Below are 12534 nucleotides of genomic sequence, written 5' to 3' on the forward strand. Positions count from 1 at the left end.
CAGAAAGAGGCATATAGAGAGCTAATCAAGCTTCTTCGCTTCATCCAAAACAAGTACAAGTTGCTAGTTATCCGCATCCGAATTGATAATCCTTATATCGTCCTTAGGAGAAGAGTATTCGTCTACTATATTTGCTTTAAAGGCGGCTAGTCTAACTACTCTTTCCTACGAGGAACTAGTTTAACGACTACGGGACGTTGAATATACGATTACTACTTCTAAAAACGATAAAGTAGTAGCCCGATATACTAAGGATTCGGCGAAAAATAAGGCCGGTAACGGAAAGAAGGGCAATACGGCTAGCAATACGCCTAATAAAGCTAAAGGAAAGACGTATTACTATTGCTAAAAGGTCGGGCACTTTAAACGGGACTATAGGAAGTACAAATAGGACCTAAGGAACGGGAAAATCTAAGAGAATAATAGGGAGGAATCTAAGATCGCGGCTTAGACGGCTATCGATTCTACGGCTCGACTATCTAATAAAGGGGATTAGATCCTAGACTCCGGATATACTAGACATATATCTAACGATAAGAACTACTTTACGGACTATAAGGAAGAAACCGGAAACTTCACTCTAGCGAACGGTAAAACGATAAAAATCGCGGGATCCGGTACAATCCTCGTCTGATTTAAAGGAATTCCGACTACGATTCGTCGATTCCGGACGTTATATACGTACCCGAAATTGGTTATAACCTACTATTGATAAGCTAACTCTCGGAACGAGATATTACGACCTTGTTTACTAAAGAAGAAGCTATACTTCGAAGGGGAAATAAGGAACTAGCTAAAAGTATACGAGTCGGAAGATCCTATATTCTAAAGGAATCCGGATCTATCGGGACTTCGAGAGTAGCTACTACTACGGCTACTAATACTACCCTACTTTAGTACCGACGCCTAGGATATCTAGGAGACGAAAAACAACGAAACGTATATAAAGTATTACTAGGAGTCCCGGAGCTTTCGACGGTAAACAAGTCTTGCGAAACTTGTATTACTATAAAGACAGAACAATTAGGCATCGCTATTGCCTATAGCGCAACTTGCACTAAACAATTAACAATCTGAGACTACGAAAGAAACACCATTCTTCGCTAATTTTAGGAAGCATCCGCAGCTGTTCGGGGAATAGTATTTATAGCATCTATATGCGGATAAAGCGATAGTCGCTTTAGAAGACTTAAAGTAGGTATATAAACAATTGCAAAGGGCAATTGCCGAGTCTTAAGAAAAGATTACAGGACCGTATAATGCTAAACGAAAAATAGCACCTTAGCTAAAAAAGGGGGATAAGGTCTACCTTCTAACAAAGAATCTAAAAACCCGGAGATCGACTAAGAAACTAGACTACGTCAAAGTCGGGCCATTTTTGATTGATAAGCCTAAAGGACTAGTTAATTACCGACTTAAACTACCGGACGACGCAAAAATTCACCTAGTGTTCTATATCTCTATACTAGAACCTGTAGACGCCGAAACACCGTGCTAAGAAACATTTCACTTTTAACCTAAGGAAGAAAATGAGTTTAAAGTCGAGAAAATCCTAGACTAGCAAGGTCAGAGATATCTTGTTAAATAGAAAGGATACCTACATTTAGAAAACACTTAGGAACCAAAAGAAAACCTACAGAACTGTTAGTAGATGATCAAAAAATATCAAAACTAGACAAAAAGAAATAACTAGTATAGGAATTGAAGCTACGACCTCTTAGACCCTATCGATTATAGCGCCTTAGAGTTCTTAACGACCTAGGGCAGTATAGCTCGAGGAGCGGGGACTCTAATAGCATACCTAGCAACTATGTCTTTTATAGCTAAGAATTATACTACTAGACCAACTAGCTAGAAGATGAAATAGATAGGAAACACTGAAAATACATACCTTTAGGACACTAGATTCTCGGCACTCTTACTAAAAATTTCAGAGATAGGCTAAGATGTCTACTCTCTACTATATCTCGGCGAATAGTTAGCGGATTTCGGTAAAGATTATAGAATTAGTACCGCGCGGGTTAGTATAATAGTTTAGCAACTTCTTAGGTTACTTAGATAGAAACTCGATAGTAGAATTTCTATATAATAGTTGCAATCTATCCTAAACGCTATCTAAGTACAAAATACAAAACTATATATAATAGATTAGTATACAAAGTAATTATCCTCCTCGAAACCTAACTCCTTTAGGACAGGTCTTATAGGACTACCTACCCTCCCGATTAAAATCGCTTTTGGGTCGTTATACTTTGCACCTCGAATATTGTTTTTATGCTCGAACCCGAGTAGTATCTAAATTATAATCTATATTATATAGATTCTAGTAAAATTTCGATTTAGGGCCGTAGCAAATGTGCCTAGTTTCCCTTAGCGAAAGGGGTTTTTAAAGGTATACTCCTTAAAATATATAAGATAGTAAAATAATTTCTCCGAAGAATCTAAAATACTACTCTTATATATATATCCTCCGAACATGCTAGGATGCGATTTCTGTATAAGGCGGTTCCGCTCCTAAAGTAGGTCCGCTAGCCGGCTACTTTTGTATAGGAAACCCTAACTTCGGGGGCGCCCTTAAAACGCGCGCAACTCGCAGACTTAGAGGATTTTCTGTTTATAAAAAAAGTATCCTAATAGAGGTATACTATATATAGAATCGATTAGGATTGGTGTATATAGTATTATAGTACGAGATAACCTAGATATATTTAAAATCTAAAGAAATATATACGTTTACGTAGATATCTCGATACTCTCTTAACAGATTTTAATAAAAAGTATACCGTTAGAACCACGTAATTCGGTTCTATTAGATGTGGAATTTTCATATAAATCGGGGAGGTAGCTAACACTAGCTAATACTAGCTAATACTAGCTAATACTAGCTAATACTAGCTAATACTAGCTAATACTAGCTACAAATCGTATACTAAAGCATATAGAGAGTATTAGTTTTTGTTTTTAGAAGTACTAGCTAGTTAGTCTAGTAGTATGTTAGAGGCTATACGTAATTGGCATGTAACTAGCTCGAGTGAAGCTAGGGTCTCAATGCCTTAGGCAGGGCTTGGCGCTTAGCGTTAGGCTAACTGGCCTACCTTCCTCCTTCTCCTCCTAGTTCTCTATCGAATACTACTTGTACCTACTACTACCCTATCTACCTGCTAATATAACCCTTCTTATATAGTATTCGATCCACCCTTTAAGGGCAGTAGCTAGATAGTCCTTATTTTAAGCTTTTAGCGGTATAGCTACGAAAACTATCGATTTGACTATATTGCGCCCGAAGAACGGGACCTATACGTACTATTCCACTAAAACAACCGTACTAATCATTAAGCAAGGCCTTCTATACGGCCTATTACACTGAGTTAAGCACACTAGACCGATACCTACTAATTCCGCTATATCCGCACTACAAGGGGCTACAATATATTATTAGTGCTACCCCTTATTACAATAGCCGGGTCATTACGAAACAACAACCGCGGCGCCGCTAGCAGCGCTAGCAATGACAACACTAGTAGCACAGTGCCTACCGAAGTACCTACTAAATTGCCTACTAAAGCACCTACTAAAGTACCTGCTAAGGGACCTGCTGCTAGGCCTGCCGAAGAACCTATAGTTCTAGGTAACGACCTAGAGTTGCCTGTTAACGATATACTCAACAATATTGTTAATCGACGATATAGCTAGCTAGCCTTTGGCCCCTAGCTAGTAGCGAGACTTTAAGAAGCCACTTAAAACAGGCTTACTGCCCTACGTTAAGAACAACAGCTAAAGGATAATCTCCTCGAGATTCGCCGCCTGCAGGAAGCCCTAACAACTAACACTAAGCCGATAATAGGGCCTTCCTTACTATCAGTCCCGATTTAGAAGAAGGATGCTAAACTCAAGGACTACACCGTATTTAACAGCTCTAGCCGAAAGCAGTACAACGACTATATTCGTGACTATAAGCTTAACTAGCGCAACGCACTAAGAGCGCTACTAGACGACTATTCCTTAGTCGTATACGCTATGCAGTACATTAATAGCGACCCTAAGCGTACATAGGATAACCATTTTGATTCCCTTTACGACTAGACCGCTATTCAATAGCAAGACTATAAGACCGTTATGCTAAACACCCTTAGAAACCCTATACTAAGGCAACAATATGCTTAGGATTAGTACCTTCGAGCTAAATAAAAAACTGATTAATCGGCTCGCTTATTTGAAGCCTATTTAAAGACCCTCGAAGACGACCTCCCGGCTAAGACCGACTCTGTATAGATCTCCGAAATACGCCCTAAATTGAGGTAGGAGCTTATCCTTGAATTGGACCGCCGCCGTGTGTTCGAACAGGCTAATCTTACGCGAATTCAATTCATAATCGAAGTAGAAACTGTAGAGCGTGCAGTATAGCTATAGCAACGGTTGGAATCCAAGATACGACTATCTACTAACCGTAGCCGCGGAGGAAACTAAGGAGGAAGTACTCCCTAAACGAACACTGCTAACAATGGAAATAGTAACGACTACCAATATAGAAGAGGCAGGGGCCGATACCGCGGTAGAAATCCCTAGCGAGGAAGAGGGCAAGGAAGGGGCTTATTTCTATATATCCCTGATCGTTCCTCTAATTCTAGCGCTAATCCGAGTGGACATAGCAACAATCTCCTAACCGGGTTGAAGTGCTTCAACTATAACAGCACTACTTATTTACTAGGCCAATGTGATAGACCTCGAGACTAGGCCCGAGTCGACCGTGCTGCCGCTAAGCACCGAAAGCACCTCTTAGCAGCTAACGCTACCCCTATAGGCCAACCTTCGAAAAAAGAGTAAGCGCCGCACTAACTGTTAGCCTTGTACGGCGTAAGACTATCGACATTGTGCTAGCTGTCTCGTATCGGACACGCATAGGACTAACTATAAGACTAAGGTTACGCTAGACCTAGGAAATTCAGTTAGCGCCCTTATTAGCTATCGCCTAGCTAAGCAATTAGACCTTCGACAACTGCCTAGGACTAACCTGCTAACCCTTGCTTGGTTTAATAACGCTCGGCACTTGACCTACGGAGCCTACTATATCTATATAGCTCTAAGAGACGACCTCGGCAATAAGCGCCTACTAAACTTCACTACCTACGCAGTAGACATAGACAGCCTCCTATCTAATATTGTTATTAGTAACCCTGTCCTCAAGTACTATGCTATAGTTATAGACTTAGGCAGTCAACAATAGCGATTTAGAATCGCTAGGAAGGAGGACATTGAACACATTAATATTAGCGAGTGCCCTAATAATATTAGGGTCCTATTCATTAGCAACCTGACCCTAGCTAATCCGACGGCCGACCTGCTCGGTAGTAATAACGATGAACTAGTGCCCCCTAATAGCATAGATCCTAAACAACTTAAGCGTATACTAGAACCTATTCGAGAGACCTATATTAATGTGTTCAAATACTACCTAGCATCGACATTGCCTATATTCAAAGAGACGGATTATAAGATAGATATTATAGAGGGCAAGGAGGTTCCTTTTAGCCCCCTCTAAAATGTGCTCCTAGGCGGCTAGCGCGTGCCTAGAGGAGTGCGAGCGAAGCTTTCGCCTTATATATACTAAGCTAATTCGGTTGTTTAGACCTCGAAGCTAGACCTTGAAGCTATTACTATTATTATACGATTTAGTTCTATTAGAATAGTTTATTAGGAATAAGTATTTTTATATTTTTATATTACTATTTTTCTTTTCTAGTATTTTAGATACTACTTTATTATTTTTAACTTTATATATATTACTTACTTTTATTCTAGTTTTCTCTAATTTTTTATATCTATTACTACTTTTTATATTATTAAAAAAACTATTTTTAATTTTTTTCTTTAACGTTTTACAGTTTTTCTATTTAGTATCTTACTTGTTTTACTTACCTATTTTATATTTTCTTATTTATTTTTATTATATGTTTTCTTTTTTCTAATACGTCTAAGTCCTCTTATTTATATCCTTATTTATTACTTGTTTTCTATCTTACTACTTAGTTTAGTACTAGCTTATTATTTAGTCTATTAATTAGCTTATTATTTAGTTTATTATTTACTTTGTTCTCTAGTTTTTTATTTAATCTATTATTTGCTTTATTATTTAGTTTCTTCTCTAGTTTATTATTTACCTTCTTTTTAACTTTATTATAAGTTATTTATTTACTAGAATATAATTTATTTTATTAATTGTTTAACTAATTGTTTAACTAATTGCTTTACTGATTGTTTAATTAATTATTTAATTAATTGCCTTACTAATTGTTCTACTATTGTTTTATTCATTGTTTTATTAATTGTTTTGTTAATTGTTTTGTTAATTGTTTTGTTAATTGTTTTGTTAATTGTTTTATTTATCGTTTTATTAATTGGTTTATTAATTGTTTTGTTAATTGTTTTGTTAATTGTTTTATTAATTGTTTTGTTGATTGTTCTATTAATTGTTCTATTAGTTGTTTTATTAGTTGTTTTATTAGTTGTTTTATTAGTTGTTTTATTAGTTGTTTTGTTTGTTGTTTTGTTAATTGTTTTACTAACCAGGATAGTACCCGTACGTAAGTACTTCTGCTCCTTCTACTTACGTAGTAATAGCGGTAGCGCCCGCGAGTTTTTAAATTTTATATATACCTAGTATAGCGGAGCCGCGAATTTTAGGGTTCCTCGCTCTTATTCTCGCTCTCGTTCCTTTAATATTTTTCGGTAATTTTATAAATTTAAATCGTATGTTTTCTATAATTAAAATTAATTTTTCTATAGGTTCTTTTATTAAAAGTTGTTTTATAAATTCTTTTATTAATGTTTTAGTTAATTTTCTTATTAATTTTCTTATTAATTGTTTGTATATTTTACTATATATTTTACTATATATTTGAAGTATCAGAAGGAAGGCAAAAGGCTTTACTAGCGGTTGTTCGGGAAGTCGGCGGTTGTTCGGGAAGTCGGCGGTTGTTCGGGAAGTCGGCGCTTGTTCGGAGATACCGGCGCTAGCTCCGAAAGTCTCTACTTATAGAAATTGACCAATTAGGTATATAGGATTCTGAAATCCGGGGTCGGCTTAGCGTTACGTATAGCTGAGTACGCATTCTAGCAACTGGATTGGTACCTACGTTGCTATTGTAAGGCGAGCTTCGCTCGCAATAATGGGGCTATTGCTGTCGGCGCATAGTGCTATTAGCGCATTGTTGTAAAGTCGAAAGTAACGTAATCTTCGGAAGGCGAGTTCTGCCGTTCTGCCGTCCTAGCAGTTCTTGTAGAATTCAGCCAATCAGAGCTTCAGCTTCTAGAATCTAGGGAGTTACGTAGTGGCTGAAGAGGGGATTTGACACCCTTAGAGCCCTTGTTATTGTAAGGCGAGCTTCGCTCGCAATAACCTTAGTAAACGAGAGCTTGCTATACTGCGTAAGTACCTAGAGGAAAACCTAGCTAATAGTCGAATTCGATATAGCAACAGCCCTGCTAGTGCACCTATCCTGTTCGTACTAAAGAAGGATAGCGGCCTACGTTTATATATTAATTATAGAGGGCTTAACGCTGTTATTATTAAAGACCGCTATCTACTCCCGCTTATTAATAAGACCCTCGACCGCCTTTCTAGTGCCTACTACTATACTATATTAGACATTAAGGACGCCTATTACCGCATCTGTATTCGCAAAGGCGATAAATAGAAGACAGCCTTCCGCACTCGCTATAGCTATTTCGAGTACTTAGTTATACCATTTAGGCTAGCTAATGCCCCTGCTATATTCTAGTCCTACATCAATCGGGCCCTATTAGGCCTACTAGACCACCTCTATATAGTTTACCTAGATAACATCCTAGTTTACACACACTTACCTAACATTGCGGAGCACTAGGCTACAGTCCGTAAGGTGCTCGATCGTCTGGGAACCTGTGGCTTGTGTTGCAAGCCTTCTAAATGTACCTTTGCTGCTAAAGAGGTATTATTCCTTAGCTTCCTTATATTAACTAAGGGTATTAAGGCTAATCCTAATCGGATTAAAACCATCACTAAATAGCCTATTCCTACGTTAATTAAGGAACTGCAGTCGTTCCTCGGCTTCGCTAATTTCTATCGTCGCTTTATTAAGGGCTATTTACGGTATGTAATGCTCCTGACTAAGCTCACTAAAACTAAGGCTAACCTAACTAGAGAGTTCAGACAGACCAACAGAGCACAAGCCGCTTTTAACGGTTTGAAGCAGCGCTTTGCTAAAGTCCCCTTATTGCACCATTTCGTACTAAATAGGCAGATCCGTATTGAGACTAACGCCTTACAGTTTGCTGTATTAGCTATTATGTCACAACAATCGGACAAGGACTACTATTAGTACCCGATTGCCTTCTTCTCGAGGAAGATGATTAATACTAAGCGTCGCTACGAGACCTACGAGCAAGAGCTCTTAGCTATTGTCGAGGCCTTTAAGCATTAGAGGCATTACCTCGATAGGGCCTAACATACGATACAGGTCTATATAGACCACAACAACCTCCGTGGTATCACTAAGGTCACTAGAGTCATAGGTCGATAGGCTAGATAGGCCGTCTACCTCGCTAGGTTTAATTTTGATATATTATATCGGCTAGGCGTAAGTAACCCTACTAATAGCCCATCGAGGCGACCTAATTACGACAGCGGGACTCAGCAATCCATTAATTTATTGTTTCCAACCCTGTAGCATAAGATTGCTATAGCCCGTATTGTTAATAAGTAAGCGCAGGATGAGCGGCTTACCGGACTCCGCGACGGCTTAAAGCATGTTAATGCTCTTGCTATATTGATAGTGCGTGTCAAGGACATAGACAGGAGAAGTTATAATAACTCCCTAGTCGACATCGCCATATATAGTAACAGCGATAGCACTGCTGCAGTTAATCCGGCTGCTAGTGCTACTAGATGCATACAGTACGTACTACGCAAGACAGCGAGGGTACTATTAAGCGAACTTGCAGAAGGGGATAGACGAGCGTTTATAGATAAGCTATTACGTGCTTAGCAAAGGGACGCTTTTGCTACTGCTCGTATAGATCAGCTTGGAAGTGGCCGTAAGACTAGATCTAGCAAGAATTGGTCGATTGATGCTAATAGCCATTTGCGCTATAAGGGCAGGCTCTATGTCCCTACCGAGCATTCGATCCGACAAGAACTTCTTAAGCGATACTATAATAGTGAGCTTACCGGTTACTATAGTATAGAGAGGTCGTACGAGCTACTATCGCGTATATACTACTAGCTAAATAGTAAGCGGGACATAAAAGACTACGTAAATACGTGTGCCGTATATTAACGAGTTAAAGCACTAAAGCACTTACTATTTAGCGAGTTGTCTTCACTCCCTGTTCTAAAGAAGCCTTTTATAGAGCTTATAATAGACTTTATTACAGGTCTTCCTGTTGTAGATAAGCGGTAAACCGATAGAATTGCTTGCTATTCGAACAAAGGACTCACTAGCTACTTATATACCCTAGCGCCAAGAATCACAAGCTATTACTAAGCCGTAAGTGAATGACCTCGCAACTTCCTTCTCCTTCTCTTGCTTATAAATCCAACTAGACTCGTACATTCCCGAGTATTCTAACACTCCCTCTACTTAGCTATTTAGCCGTAAACCAAATAGCTAAGTCCTAATCCTTCTTAATCGTTTTTATTGTCCCTAGGACTCTTTTTACGTTTTCTTCGAACTTCCCTTTTGTTAGGGGCTTAGTAAGGAAGTCCGCGAGTTAGTCCTTTGTCGGAATATACTTTATATCGACTAGCTTGTCCTCGACTAGTTCTCGTACGTAATGTGCCGCTACGTCGATATGTTTCGTTCTAGAATGAAATTCCGGATTTCGTACTAAAGCGATAGCCGCCTTATTGTCCCCGTAGATAATCGTAGGTTCTTTATAGTCGTCTTCCGTAAGGTATCCGACTTGCTCGAGGAAATTTCGGATCCAAATAGCTTCTTTTGCGGCGTAGGATAGCGCTAAGTATTCGGCTTCCGTAGTACTAGTCGTTACGGACCTTTGTAGTTTAGTAGACCAAGATATAGGTCCTCCGGCTAGTAGGGATATATATCCCATCGTTGACTTCCTAGTTGAGTCCGCCGCGTAATCCGAATCGGTATAGATAACCGGTAGACGAGTAACTAGAGTACTCGTATTGTTTTCGTTCTTCGGGATAGGACTATACTTTATATAGTAGTCCCGAGTGTTCCCTAGGTATCTAAGGCCGTAGATACCTCCGTCGTAGTGTCTCCTAGCCGGATTTACCGTAGATTGGCTTAGTCTCTGCGTTAGAAAAGATATATCCGGCCTCGTAGCTCGTACGGTCCAATTTAGTTTTCCGATAAGTCGTTGGTATCTCCGGACGTCTACTACCTCCTCGTCCTTTGTTATAGGTAGTAAATTCGTATATCCGTTTGCCGGAGTCGATACTCGGAAGGTTTCGTCTAGATCTAAGCCCTCTTCTCTAAGCGTATTTTCGATATAGTGCCTTTGATCTAGTAGTATAGATCCGTCGGCCTCTCTCTCGATTCGTACGCCTAGTATAAACTTAGCGGGACCTAGATCCTTCATTTCGAACCTCTGTATAAGCCCGTCCTTTAGCGGTTTAACCTCCGCCTCTGTCTTCGCTAGTATAATAAGATCGTCGACGTACAACGCGACTATTAGCGTATAGTCGCTATTAACGAAGACCGATTGATCCGCGGGTATAGCGTAGAGGTCGTATTCTTCAAAGAAGGCCGTAATAGTCTTATTCCAAACCCGTCCGGATTGTTTTAGTCCCGGTACTCCTTTTAGGAGTTTAAGTACTTTATTAGTTCCGGGAACATCTAGGCCTTCCGGGATAGCTAGGTAGACTTCCTCCGTTAGTTCTCCTAGTAGGTAGGCACTTACTACGTCTATTTGGAATATAGCAAGTCCTTTACTAGCGGCGATAGCTAGGAGAAGGCGTAGGCTTTCGAGACGTATTACCGGAGAAAACGTCTCAAAGTAATCGATTCCGTAGCGTTGCGTAAAGCCCTTTCCTACTAATCTCGCCTTAAATTTATCGATTTGTCCGTTCGGTAGTATTTTTACTTTAAAAACCCATTTCGGAGTAATAACGTTTGTTTGCCCTTTTCCGTCCTTCGGCTTAGGATAGTCGACAATCTCGTAGGTATTGTTAGCCGTTAAGGACTCGATGTGTTCTTTAATAGCGTCTTTCCACTGTCGGGAGTAAGGGCCGGTAATAGCCTCCGTATAGGTCTCGGGGGTAGGTATTTCGAAAGCCTTTCGATAGTCGACTTTTAGAGCTGCTAGCCCTATTTCGTCCCTTAGTCTCTTAGGTGCTTTAGGGACCCTCGTAGACCTTCGTAGTTCCCCTTCGTTTAAATCCGTAGTAGTAGAAGCCGTAGGAGTAGTAGACCTTTCGTCGTCGTTTTTATTTAAACCGTCTTCTTCGTCTTGCGGTTTCGTAGTATTATCTTCGGCTTCGGAGTCTCCCTCTACTTCCTCTACTTCTCGAGACTCTCCTTTATCTAGGATATCGATATCTCCGTCGTCGTTGTCCGTAATAGGCCGTAGGGTAGGTAGCTCTTCTCCGGATAGTAGGCTACTTCCCTTAGTCGATTCGTCGAATTTAACGCTAGTATAGATCCCGATAGCGTCCGTCTTAGGATTATAGATCCTATACTGTTTCGTAGACTTCGTATATCCGACGAAGATTCCCGGGAATGCCGTCTTTTCTAGCTTGTCTTTCCTTTTCTCTTTAGGAATAAACGGATAGGCTAGGCAGCCGAATACCCGTAAGTGTTCTCCGCTAGGCTTTCTTCCGGTATAGAGCTCCTCGGGAGTTATATCTTTTCCTTTAATAGGTAGCCTATTATGTAAATAGGTAACCGTATAGGCCGCTTCGCCCCAAAATCGTTTAGGTAATCCGGACCCTTCTAAAGCTGCCCGTACCTTAGTTATAATAGTACGGTTTTGTCTCTCTGCTACTCCGTTTTGTTCCGGAGTATAGGGCGTCGTTGTTTCGATTCGTAGTCCCGAATAGGCCTTAAGAGCTTTAATAAGCTCCGGAGCGTTGTCGATTCTTACGGCCTTTAGTTTTCTCCCGGTTTCGAGTTCGGCCTCGTTTTTCCAAGCCTTAAAGGCTTCGTATACGTCGCTTCTATAGCGAGTAAGACGGATATCTAACCGTCTCGTAGCGTCGTCCGTAATCGTTAGTATATACCTGTTTCCTCCTAAGGTACTATACTTATACGGACCCCAAAAATCGATATATACCCTATCTAGGCAATAGTCTGCCTTTTCGGGTTCTTCTCGACTTTGTCGTCTATCGGACTTCGTAGTAATACAAGTCTCGCAAGACTTATTTAACGTCGAAAGCTCCGGGACTCCTAGTAGTACTTTATATACGTTTCGTTGTTTTTCGTCTCCCGGATGTCCTAGGCGTCGGTGCCAAAGTAGCGTAGTACCTTTAGTCGTAGTAGTAGCTATTCTCGAAGTCCCGATAGACTCGGATTCCTTTAGAACGTAGGACCT

Source organism: Pseudocercospora fijiensis, assembly GCF_000340215.1.
Source record: "Pseudocercospora fijiensis CIRAD86 unplaced genomic scaffold MYCFIscaffold_20, whole genome shotgun sequence".
In the NCBI taxonomy this organism is placed as follows: Eukaryota; Fungi; Ascomycota; class Dothideomycetes; order Mycosphaerellales; family Mycosphaerellaceae; genus Pseudocercospora; species Pseudocercospora fijiensis.